The sequence below is a fragment of the Oryzias latipes genome, chromosome 1 (assembly GCF_053564925.1).
Source record: "Oryzias latipes strain Hd-rR chromosome 1, Olatipes_Hd-rR_3.1".
In the NCBI taxonomy this organism is placed as follows: domain Eukaryota; kingdom Metazoa; phylum Chordata; class Actinopteri; order Beloniformes; family Adrianichthyidae; genus Oryzias; species Oryzias latipes.
This window is the reverse complement of record NC_136237.1, coordinates 14177394-14187692: the sequence shown is the minus strand read 5'-3', so window position 1 is coordinate 14187692 and position 10299 is coordinate 14177394. Positions and strand designations below refer to the sequence as shown.

At 40.8% G+C, this 10299-nt stretch overlaps 1 long non-coding RNA gene across 1 annotated transcript; it reads left to right on the top strand.

Moving 5' to 3' along the window:
* Positions 1–5574: 5574 nt before the first annotated feature.
* Positions 5575–10283, top strand: LOC144990021 (uncharacterized). Its single transcript, XR_013653953.1, has 6 exons — positions 5575–5778; positions 6497–6687; positions 6763–6866; positions 7042–7127; positions 7522–9932; positions 10014–10283. It is a non-coding gene; the product is annotated as an uncharacterized LOC144990021 (long non-coding RNA).
* Positions 10284–10299: the final 16 nt, after the last annotated feature.

Sequence of the window (10299 nt, the reverse complement as noted above, 5' to 3'; positions counted from 1 at the left end):
AGCCGATTCTCTGAAAATAAAATCCGAAAAAAACTTTTTTTGCCGAGTCAGCACTTTTTTTTGCGATCGTTTTTTGTTTACCACGGCCACATTCCTTTATCGATTTTGTCGTATGTGACATCGTTTTGTTCAGTGTGGGCTAGGGTATCGCATATTTCAGTTTCAGGCTATTCCGATAAAATATGTGCAAGCTAGCTAAAATGGCGACGGTTGCGAATTCGCCACGCGCACGCGTTTCAAATTCTACAACTTCTAATTCCAACATTTTGTCCACAGTAGCTTGCCATTGATGCCCGAGAAGTTTCAAAAAGATCGATAAAAATCCCTAGGACGAGTTTTCGTTTGTATCCGTTACTAAAGGTGCTTTTTTTTGAAAATCCAAGATGGCCGCCCCTTGCCAAGGTCAAAGGTCAACGAAACTTCTTTGGTAGTTGTAGAATCGTGTTTTTGGCATGTGTATGCAATTTCGTGAAAATCGCTTGAACAAAAGTGTCGTTTTCCCATATTGTGAAAAAACATGAAAATCGCCATTTCTCTGAGTTCGCCACAAAATGGCCGCCAAGCCGTAGGTCGTGTGGCCATCCCATAATGATTTCATAACTTCTTTGGGATATCTCCAACACGCGTGTTTTGGTTTCGTAACTGTATTTCAAAATATTTTTTTTTGGCCCCATAAGCGATTTTCGGCCCATTCATTTTTTTTACGGGAACGCTCGCTGTGATGTCATCATCGTGGGGGGGGTGACGTTCTCTTTGCCGAAAATTCATTTTCAATTTATCCCAGGTGTGTGCCAATTTTGGTGAGTTTTCGGGTATGTGGCGGGGGTCAAATTTAAGCTCAAAGACGCCGTTAGAGGACAAGAAGAATAATAATAATTAAAGCCGCAAGCGGCGTTGGATGGCCCGCAGACGCAACCCGCCTTCCACGCCCAACTCTACGCACCACCGCCCTCACCGCCCACTTTTGATAATGGCTAGTCAAAACTGCATATGCTAATTATGCTAACTATGCTAGCTATGTTAATGTGGCTAAAAGTGCTAGCATTGCGATCAGCATCATCAACTGACTCAGAAAAACACATTACCTAAAATGCTAATTATGCTAACTATGCTAGCTTTGCTAATGTGGCTAAAAGTACTAGCATAGCGATCAGCATCATTAACTGACTCAGAAAAACACATTACCTAAAATGCTAATTATGCTAACTATGCTAGTTATGCTAACATAGCTAAAAGTGCTAGCATAGCGATCAGCATCATCAACTGACTCAGAAAAACACATTCCTCCATTGGTGAGAGCTATATGTCATAAGTTGATAAAAAACCCACTTTTTCCAAAATGGCGGCTTTTTTGTTTCTTTTATCTCCATAGCAACCATTTTATGTTTTGGTCCCCTTTAGAAGACGAACAGATTGACGTCAGTTTCGGACAAATCGGTAAAAGTAAACTTTTTGTCGTCCTTAGCAACAGTGGTTTTATGCTAACCACGCCCACATTCCTTATATGTCCATACCCAGTGTTTTTCAATATATTCAGTTTCAGGCATGAATGCATGCATTCAATTTTCACTGTATTGTATTGAAAGACATGGGAGTTATAACAGTGCGCCACTTTGCTAGCTCGCCACACGCACGCCGTTCAAAATCTACAACTTGTAATTCCAACATTTTTTCCACAGTAGCTTGCCATTGATGCCCAAAAAGTTTCGAGACGATCGATAAAAATTCCAACGACAAGTTTACGTTTGAATCCAATGGCAAAGGTGTTTTTTATAGAAAATTCAAGATGGCCGCCTTTTCCCGAGGTCAAAGGTCGACGAAACACCAGCGGTAATTGTAGACTTATGCTACGGACATGCGAGTCAAATTTCGTGAAAATCGCTCAAAAAAAAGTTCATTTTTCCATTTTGTGTAAAAACGCGAAAAACTCAAAATGGCATATTTTGGCACAAAATGGCAGCCACACCGTAGGTCGTGTCGCCATCACGTAATTATTTCAAAACTTTCTTTGGATATACCTGACAAAGTTATCTGGGTTTCGTTAGCCGATTCTTAAAAATAAAATCCGAAATTTTTTTTTTTGCCGAGTCAGCACTTTTTTTTTCGACCGTTTTTTGTTTACCACGGCCACATTCCTTTACCGATTTTGTCGTATGTGACATCGTTTTGTTCAGTGTGGGCCAGGGTATCGCATATTTCAGTTTCAGGCTATTCCGATAAAATATGTGCGAGCTAGCTAAAATGGCGACGGTTGCGAATTCGCCACGCGCACGCGTTTCAAATTCTACAACTTCTAATTCCAACATTTTGTCCACAGTAGCTTGCCATTGATGCCCGAGAAATTTCAAAAAGATCGATAAAAATCCCTAGGACGAGTTTTCGTTTGTATACGTTACTATAGGTGATTTTTTTTGAAATTTCAAGATGGCCACCCCTTGCCAAGGTCAAAGGTCAACGAAACTTCTTTCCTTATTGTAGAATCAAGGTTTTGGCATGTGTGTGCAATTTCGTGAAAATCGCTCATACAAAAGTGTCGTTTTCCTATATTGTCCAAAAACACGAAATTCGCCATTTCTCTGAGTTCGCCACAAAATGGCCGCCAAGCCGTAGGTCGTGTGGCCATCCCATAATGATTTCATAACTTCTTTGGGATATCTCCAACACGCGTGTTTTGGTTTCGTAACTGTATTTCGAAATATTTTTTTTTGGCCCCATAAGCGATTTTAGGCCCATTCATTTTTTTGACGGGAACGCTCGCTGTGATGTCATCATCGTGGGGGGCTGACGTTCTCTTTGCCGAAAATTCATTTCACATTTATCCCAGATGTGTGCCAATTTTGGTGAGTTTTCGGGTATGTGGCGGGGGTCAAATTTGAGCTCAAACTGTCCGTTAGAAACCAGAAGAATAATAATAATTAAAGCCGCAAGCGGCGTTGTATGGCCCGCAGGCGCTACGCGCCCCTTCCCTCACCGCCCACCTCTACCCACCAACCGCTGTCACCCCCGCTTATAGGCCTCACCCATCCTCGCTTCCCACGTCTACGCACCACCCGCACTCGCTCCCCGCCTCTACGCCCCACCCGTCCTTGCTGCCCTGGTGTAGGTACCACCGGTGCTCACACCACCCACCATTAACCAGACCCAATTTGCTAAGCAGCCACTTCATACTCCTGACCCCCCCTTCTCTTCCTGTAAGGCTGATCATAGATGCATTTGATTTGAGTGATGACCAGGATGTAGCCTTAGCCCAGTGCTTTTCAAATAGTGGGGCGGGGCGATGTCAAGGGGGGCGCGCAGTAGCAGCGGTCTTAGGCACAGGTGCGCAAATTTAACGGGGGTTGGCGGTGACAACGGCTCAGTGCTTGGAAAAAATCCGCCTCACTTTTGTTTTCTTATTATCTCTTATATGACAGAGTTTGTAACAGCCTGAAACCTGTGAACTGCCGTCCCAGCAGCTGCGCGTTCCTCTCTCCTGTCACATGCGGCTGGCATGTCTAAGAGCATGAAAGGAGAGGGGTGGTGGGCTCCAGCTGATGTTTGGAACGCGCACTTGGAGAGTTGCCCAGATTAGGATCATCTTGTGCCTTTAGATTCCTCAGCTCATTCTAATAATGTCATTCTTTATGAACTATTAAAGACATTTTGATGACGTGTCTTTATTTTTCATACATGTATTCTTTGTCCGCCTGTGGTTTAGTTGGTGTCAGTATTTGACATAAAGACAGCAGGTAATGCATGAAAACACCTGCACTTTATGAGATCAAAAATAAACAATCCATCGTTTAGAAAAAAAGTCAGCACAATGTTTTTGACCTATTTCTTCAGACTAAAAACATTAAATATATTGGTGCTGCTGTGTTAATGTTTTAAATCAATTTACATTAAATTGTATTTATTGATTGAATTATTTTTCTCAGCATCAAATGGTTCATTATGTCAAAATGTTTCTAGTTAAGTAAGGACTGACAGACTTTTTATTTTAAGGTTTTATTCTGTTTTAGACTAGAACAGGGTTTCTGTGTGGCAAAATAAATTTAATATTTGTTGGAAGTGGATTTATATTTCTTTTTTCCTATTTTATTGTTAAAAGATACAATTTCATGAATACTTACTCAATTTTTAGATACTAAACTAATGTATTGTCTCCGTGACGAGTGTGTGTGTGGGGGGAAGGGGGTTAGGGGGGGCCTGAAATATTTTTTTTCCTAGGGGGGGCCTTGCAAAAAATAATTGAGAAGTTCTGCCTTAGCCCAACAGTAGCCAGACTCTTGCAGCTCTGTGTCCCCAAAAAGGATCAAACTGGTGAAGAAAATGGATGGCTGGATAGAAACCTGACTTTCTAGGTTAAACATCCTCAGCAGGTCACATTTTTCTTGTGTTGTTGCCTCTTTTGACTGTAAACGTGGTAACTCCTTAGTATGAAAGTATTAAGAGTTTGTTTGAATTTATGAACCCATTTTTCATTATGTGTTACTGTCCAACAGCGAAAGTTTTCACATATTTGACAAGAATGTGTCTTTGAGTCAAAGCTTTTAAAATGAAGGGCCAGAACTTGAGTGAAAAGATGAATGCATGAATCTTCCATTCAGATAACAGTTCATTTGACTATGGCTCATAGAATCAATGTTATTTTAGGTCTTATGCTAATATGTGAAAACAGACATGAAAAACACCTGTTCATTTCTCCATTAAGAGACTTTTATTTCTGAAACAGTTATTTACAAGATTTTTACTTTCATGACTGACACAATCTGAAACTACTATGAACAAAAAAGCCTTCTAAACACAAACGTCAGTGTGAATGTAAGTGATTGTGATTGTGAATGTGTGATTTTGAGGATGTGCACACATCTGCCTTGCTGGTCCTTGGAGGAGCATGAAGAGTCCATCAGCGTCTTCATCACTGCAGCTTCTTTTTTTTCTGTGAAAAGTGCTTGACACGGCAAAATACACATCACATGAAGAAAAAAATAAACGCAAAAAAAAGTCGGGTTCGAGGCTCGATCCTATAACCTGTGGAAGCACGTGCCTCTGGTTATTCCGCTGAGCTACTGTCACTGACGACTAAGTGGTACGTCAGTGTAGCTTGATCCCAGTGATTTCTCAATATACAACGTCCTTAGTGTATTATTTAATTAGGAAGAACCGAATTGAAATGATCCTAAGCCAAAGAACGTTTTTTTTACTAGGAGACATGGTAAAATGCAATGAACTGACGCTGATTCCTAGGGATGCGAATAGAAGCCCCATGAAGACTCATTGGGGTTCATGTAATTGTGCCGGAAAAATGAACCACCCATTCACGACTTCGAAACCACACAGAACAGCGGCTTCTGGTGGCAGACTGGATATATATCGACGTATGTTTCAACAAAGCTCCTTGTGGAAATGATGAAAAAACGTAAAACAGAACAATGTTGTTGACGATGATTAAAAAAACATAAAACAACACAACTTGTGAGGTTTTCTCTGTGAGAAGTGCTTGACACAGCAAAATACACATCACATGGAATAAAAAAAATAAACGCAAAAAAAAACGATAAAGACTGGAGTCGAACACAGAACCTCATGATGTTCGTACCACTGTTTATCCCGTTGAGCTATTATTTTCCCAGACACACTATGTCGAAACACTCGCTTTTATCAAGGTGAATCACACGCCGAAACGCCGTGTCAAACTGCGTTCGGACCACAATGCAATGCGTGTGAACCACAATTCATTGCGTTTGAATTATTCGAAGATAGCTGCCGGTTGGGCAAGGAAAACAACCGAAACATGTAAGTATATTAAAAAGTATCTAGTATCTGTTGTAAAATATATGTGTAAATGCATAAGATGATGTGTTTAATATGTTATATTCCTCAATCGACAACCTAGATTGTTTTGAAGCTCATCAAGTTCGGTAATGCTAAATCTAACGCTAACGCGAATTAGCCCCGAAGGCTAAAAACAAACGCTAGTTATTACATCAAAAAGCAGTGACTTCTAAACGTAGTCATAAGTTATTAAAACATTTTTTAATGTGTTTATATATGAAGGGACAGACGAGGAAGAGGAAAATCTAATCCATCTATGGATGGAGAAAGATAGCTTATTTGTTTTCAGGCAAGCTCGTGCCGGATGGAGGGAAGAGAGACACTCGATCATGATTAGATTTGTCTTCATTTATTAATAAACGGTTAATCGTTGTCATAGTGGGGTAAAGTTTTTTGTTGAAAGAGCCAGAGGAAAGGACAAAGAGCAACACGATAGTCTGTTCAGCTTACTTGAGTTGAAAACATTGTTCAAAAATGTTATGTTGCCGTTGTTTTTCCTATTTGTTTAATAAATGCATGAACAAAAAATTGAATAATTTACATGTATTATTTAAATCTGAGCTATTTTTAACAATCCCAAAAGGATTTTCATACAAATATCAAATGTACATATTTACAATTTCGTTTTATATGTTAACATATATTTGTATACATGTTAACAATCATCGTGGTCCTCCAGAGTCATGTCGGACACAGTTGGAGTTGAAAGGAAAGCAGAGATTTGTCCTCGCAGATGGACGCCACTTTGCTCGTCCTGCTGGTTCCTGGTGTTGCCCTTTGTGGCTCAACATCTGTGGCTCCCAGCAGTCCCCTTCACAGATGCACAGATTGTGCAGGATGGTGCTGCAGGCAATGATTTTCATTGCAAAGGTTGGTTTTACTTCCAACGCCCCCAGAAATATTGCTCTCCTCCTTATCATGCCAAATGCTCTCTCTCCACCACAGAGCGTGCCCTGGTTGTAACGGGCCTCAATGGCATTCCTCATGTCAGCAGCATGATGGGATGTGCAATGCAGTGATACCCACCATCACCCAAAAGATTCCTTCAGGTGGGTATGTTTTATTTACATAAATTGGGCTTTTACGTAGAACCTGTGAATCATGGATTGATCCTGGATTTCCAACAAAAATATCTATAAATGTGGCACTAGAGTCACATACAGCCTGCATTTGAATGGAATAAAAAAGTTTCCTGTTAAAATAACAAACTGCATTTTCTTTTAGGCCCTTTATTCATATGTGGAAGCCATCGATGCTCCCTGTGACCTTTTGAAAGGTGGAAGACCCAGCGAGCTGCTAAAAAACCAGAGGTGACTAATGGCAGTTTAGCTGAACATTTCCTCATATTTACCTGACCTGAAATCTCTGGATGTGTCTGCTGAGCTCCTCATCAAACACACAAGTGAGTCTGAGCTGACTGTTCAGAAGATTCAGACTGAAGAAACTTTCTTTATAAAGTTGATAGATGTTACATTTGTTCCTAGGTTTAATTTTCTGATATAAAGCTAAGACTGATTGAACACATGATATAAAAAATAAGATTTTTCCTGAATAAAAAAAAATCCAACTTTACTTTCATTAGTTTTTATTGTTAAGTGGCTTCTTAAAAGGATCTAGATGTAAAAGGAGCAAGGTTCAAAGTACTTTTAGAGCTTGTTAAAAAATACCCAATGTCATTCTAACATTCTAACATACTCTAATCAGAGTCAGAGGACAGAGTCTGGTGTGGATGAACTGGACTGGCCTGCACAGAGTCCTGATGTCATCTGCCCTCAGCTGCTTCCCTGCTCTTCAGTGGCCTGGAGTGAGAAACCTGATCTGGTTTATTGCTGCATGAAGGTCTCTGTGGATGTTTTCTTTTCTAAAGTTCTGTCCTTGTTCTGAGCAGAACAAAGGAGCAGGATCTTCCAGAAATAATTTTAATAATTTTTATTTACAAGTATTTACAAATACATTTATATTAACAGATATATTTAAAGATTTACATATTTATTCGCTAATAAGTGAAATAGAAATAATTTATTTTGAGCCACAATTATAATTCACTATGTTCACTCTGAGTGTAGTACAATTTTTTTGTCCACTAGATCAGTGTTTTTCAACCAGTGTGCCGCGGCACACTAGTGTGCCGTGGGAGATGGTCAAGTGCGCCGTGGAGAAATTGCCCTCATTCACTGATCTAAAAACATTTTTCATCTCCAGGATTTCAGCTCTGTGTTCATCCAAACAGGCCCTGATAAAACACTGAGTAGTTAGGAATATGAAAGATCTTAAAATTACTTTTTATTTGTGTTTATTTAATTCTATTAAAGACATTTTGATAAGAATCACGGTACCGCGATTCAGCTGCAGCTATAACTGTGTAAGGAAAAGTCCCGCCCCTTTAACTGTCTCCGCCAATCATTCTTGAAGGCTTAATCACATGTCATCAGTCTGACCAATCAGAAGTGGTTAAAGTCTTCACTTCCTTGTTCTTAATTCTGCTGATAAAGTCGCTCAGTTCTAACAAAAATACCAGCTAAAGCTCGTCTTTAGCTGGTGGTTCATCTCTTAGAAAAAAACAGCCGCAACTTCTTGCTTTTTCTGCCACAATTATCACAAAAATCCACGTGAGATTGCGCGCGCGGGGGGGGGGGGGGGTCGATCAATACAGACCATGAATTTCTGCTTTTTTTTTTTTTTGGATGCTGGTGTGCCGCGGGATTTTTGTTAGGGTTAAAGTGTGCCGTGGCTCAAAAAAGGTTGAAAAACACTGCACTAGATGATGCCAAGAGTGGTGCACAAAATAGTTGGTACCCCTCAGTTAAAGAAAGAAAGTCCCCAATGTTCACTGAAATTACTTGAAACGTTCAAAAGTAACAATAAATAAAACATTTTTGAAAGTTAAATAATCACAATCAGCCATTACTTTTGAGTTGTTGATTAACAGAATTATTAAAAAAAAACTAATGAAATAGGGCTGGACAAAAATGATGGTACCTCCATAACTTATTATTTTGTTACACAACCTTTTGAAGCAATCACTGCAATTAAACAGTTTCTGTATTTGTCAATGAGCCTTCTGCACCTGTCCATAGGTATTTTGGCCCCCTCCTCATGAGCAAACTGCTCCAGTTGTCTCAGGTTTGACGGGTGTCTTCTCCAAATGGCGTGTTTCAGCTCCTTCCACTGATGTTCAATGGGATTCAGATCTGGGCTCATAGAACCCCACTTCAGAATAGTCCAACGCTTTTCTCTGAGCCATTCTTGGGGGTTATTGGCTCTGTGTTGTGGATCGTTGTCCTGTTGGAAGACCCATGACCTGCAACTGAGACCAAGCTTTCTGACACTAGGCAGCACATTTCTACCCGGAATGCCTTGATAATATTGAGATTTCATTTTACCTTGCACAACTTCCAGACTCCCTGTGCCAGATGCAGCAAAGCAGCCCCAAACAGAACTGAGCCTCCTCCATGTTTCACAGTAGGGACAGTGTTCTTTTCATTGTATGCTTCATTTTTGAGTCTACCAACATAGAGCTGATGTTTCTTACCAAAAAGCTCCAGTTTTGTCTCATCTGTCCAAAGGACATATTCCCAGAAGCTTTGTGGCTTGTCAACATGCATTTTTGCAAATTCCAGTCTGGCTTTTTGATGATTTCCTTTCAACAGTGGTGTCCTCCTTGATGCTCCCATGAAGTCCACTCTGGCTCAAATGAAATGGTGCGATCTGACACTGATGTACCTTGATCAAGGAGTTCACCTTTAATGTCTTTGGAGGTTGTTCTGGGCTCTTTGGATACAGTTCCAACTATCCGTCTCCTTAATTTGTCATCAATGTTCCTCTTCCATCGTCCAGTGAGGTTGGCTACTGTCCCGTGGGTCTTAAACTTCTGAATAATATGTGCCACTGTTGTCACAGGAACTTCAAGCTGCTTAGAGATGCGGAGCAGATGTGGTCTTTGACGTCTGCACTGGAAAAAACGACACGCCCTGAAGTCCTGTCTGACCAGCCTTTCTCCTTCCTGGGAGGAACACCTTCAGCCTCATTTGAAAGCAGCTGCATTGAAGAAACACAAGCTGGTGGGACCCTCCAAGAACCTGCAAGAGAACATCTGCTCCTCCAGTCATCATGAGGTGATGAGGATGTTCTGTCGCACTGATCACAATCTGTTCTCTCTGCTCTGTGGAAGAACATAACACTGTCTCATCTCACAGCTGCTTCAACAGCAGGTGGAGGAGAGTCGGGAGGTCTTCACTGAGATGATCCGTCTCATCCAGAAGAGAAGAGGTGAAGTGAAGAACAGGATCAGATTCCAACAGCTAACTGAAGTGAGGCGGGTCAAAGGTCTTCAGAAGGAGGTGGAGCAGGAGATGACTGAGCTGATGAGGAGATGCTGTGAGCGTCAGCAGAGTCGGGATGGCAAAGCAGTTATCTGTCACTGACACCTGTGTTCTTTATGATATGAATAAATCAAGTCAACGTGGTATTCTGTCATTTTCT